Source organism: Styela clava, chromosome 12, assembly GCF_964204865.1.
Source record: "Styela clava chromosome 12, kaStyClav1.hap1.2, whole genome shotgun sequence".
NCBI classification, from domain to species: domain Eukaryota; kingdom Metazoa; phylum Chordata; class Ascidiacea; order Stolidobranchia; family Styelidae; genus Styela; species Styela clava.
This window is the reverse complement of record NC_135261.1, coordinates 17,012,501-17,015,000: the sequence shown is the minus strand read 5'-3', so window position 1 is coordinate 17,015,000 and position 2,500 is coordinate 17,012,501. Positions and strand designations below refer to the sequence as shown.

General features: G+C 52.7%; 1 non-coding gene across 1 annotated transcript in view; it reads right to left on the bottom strand.

Moving 5' to 3' along the window:
- LOC144430860 (small subunit ribosomal RNA) overlaps positions 1–697 on the bottom strand; it is a 1,810-nt gene extending 1,113 nt beyond the window's left edge. Inside the window, exon 1 of the ribosomal RNA XR_013479774.1 lies at positions 1–697. This exon is cut by the window's left edge and continues 1,113 nt beyond it. This is a non-coding gene — a ribosomal RNA (small subunit ribosomal RNA).
- Positions 698–2,500: the final 1,803 nt, after the last annotated feature.

The following is a 2,500-nucleotide window of genomic DNA, read 5'->3' as shown; positions in this document are numbered from 1 at the left end:
AGGTGAGGCGAACGCAACCAGTGACACGCCTTGCGACGGACCGGCGGCGCTCGCCCAAAATCCAACTACGAGCTTTTCAACCGCAACAACTTTAGCATACACTGTTGGAGCTGGAATTACCGCGGCTGCTGGCACCAGACTTTCCCTCCAATGGATACTCGTTAAGAGTTTTAGGATGTACTCATTCCAATTACAGGGCCTCGTTAGAGTCCTGTATTGTTATTTTTCGTCACTACCTCCCCGTGTCGGGAATGGGTAATTTGCGCGCCTGCTGCCTTCCTTGGATGTGGTAGCCGTTTCTCAGGCTCCCTCTCCGGAATCGAACCCTGATTCCCCGTTACCCGTTATCACAAAGGTAGGCACGTAGCGTACCTTCGACAGTTGATAGGGCAGACACTTGAATGATACGTCGTCGGTGCAGAGACCGTACGATCCGCGTGGTTATCCAGAGTCATCAAACGTCACAGGAAGAACCCGGTCGGTTTTGATCTGATAAAAGCGCGCCTCCCGAAGTCGGCGCTTAATGCATGTATTAGCTCTAGAATTACCACAGTTATCCACTTCGCTCACGAGACCAAATAAACCAAGACTGATTTAATGAGCCATTCGCAGTTTCGCTTTACGAGAACTCGTACTTGCACCTGCATGGCTTAATCTTTGAGACAAGCATATCACTACTGGCAGGATCAACCAGATAGCTGCGACAGCTGCGCTCGGCCCTTGCTGGGCCGCCCGGCGCGTGCTCGTCGCATTCGTTTAAGACCGAGGCGATCGCCTGCGGCCGTACTCAGCTTCGACAGTCGCTGGCCGCGACGTCCACGCTCTCGCCGGCAGTGCCAGGCGGAGCGATTTGCGTTTTTTCTTTGCTCGCCCTCTCTCGGGCTCGATCCATTCAGTTTCGCACAAACAAGAGCTCTGCCGGCCGCCTGCAGCGGTGCCTAAAACCCGGTCATAACAATGCGACCGTTCTGCTAGGCCGACAAGCGCTCAAGCCAGACGCTCGATCGAACGCCCCCTACATATTAGTCGAGACAACGGCTCGCTCATTAGCATCGCGTTTGTACTTTAACTTTTTTCGGCTCGGCTTCTTTCGACGCCGATGCCGGCGACGCAGCACTCTCTCGCCCGCCAGCCACCGAGAGATGTGTGCGCTCCGACCGGCCCCGCACGCCGCTCTTTCTTGGCTCATTCGAGTTTACTGTCTTTCGCTCTAACATGCCTTACCTAGGGTTAGGTTAGTATGCTTGCACGTTTGTACTTTAACTTTTTTCGGCTCGGCTTCTTTCTTGGCTCATTCGAGTTTACTGTCTTTCGCTCTAACATGCCTTACCTAGGGTTAGGTTAGTATGCTTGCACGTTTGTACTTTACCTTTTTTCGGCTCGGCTTCTTTCGACACCGATGCCGGCGACGCAGCACTCTCTCGCCCGCCAGCCACCGAGAGATGTGTGCGCTCCGACCGGCCCCGCACGCCGCTCTTTCTTGGCTCATTCGAGTTTACTGTCTTTCGCTCTAACATGCCTTACCTAGGGTTAGGTTAGTATGCTTGCACGTTTGTACTTTAACTTTTTTCGGTTCGGCTTCTTTCTTGGCTCATTCGAGTTTACTGTCTTTCGCTCTAACATGCCTTACCTAGGGTTAGGTTAGTATGCTTGCACGTTTGTACTTTTAACTTTTTTCGGCTTGGCTTCTTTCGACGCCGATGCCGGCGACGCAGCACTCTCTCGCCCCCCAGCCACCGAGAGATGTGTGCGCTCCGACCGGCCCCGCACGCCGCTCTTTCTTGGCTCATTCGAGTTTACTGTCTTTCGCTCTAACATGCCTTACCTAGGGTTAGGTTAGTATGTTTGCACGTTTGTACTTTAACTTTTTTCGGCTCGGCTTCTTTCGACGCCGATGCCGGCGACGCAGCACTCTCTCGACCGCCAGCCACCGAGAGATGTGTGCGCTCCGACCGGCCCCGCACGCCGCTCTTTCTTGGCTCATTCGAGTTTACTGTCTTTCGCTCTAACATGCCTTACCTAGGGTTAGGTTAGTATGCTTGCACGTTTGTACTTTAACTTTTTTCGGCTCGGCTTCTTTCTTGGCTCATTCGAGTTTACTGTCTTTCGCTCTAACATGCCTTACCTAGGGTTAGGTTAGTATGCTTGCACGTTTGTACTTTAACTTTTTTCGGCTCGGATTCTTTCGACGCCGATGCCGGCGACGCAGCACTCTCTCGCCCGCCAGCCACCGAGAGATGTGTGCGCTCCGACCGGCCCCGCACGCCGCTCTTTCTTGGCTCATTCGAGTTTACTGTCTTTCGCTCTAACATGCCTTACCTAGGGTTAGGTTAGTATGCTTGCACGTTTGTACTTTAACTTTTTTCGGCTCGGCTTCTTTCTTGGCTCATTCGAGTTTACTGTCTTTCGCTCTAACATGCCTTACCTAGGGTTAGGTTAGTATGCTTGCACGTTTGTACTTTAACTTTTTTCGGCTCGGCTTCTTTCGACGCCGATGCCG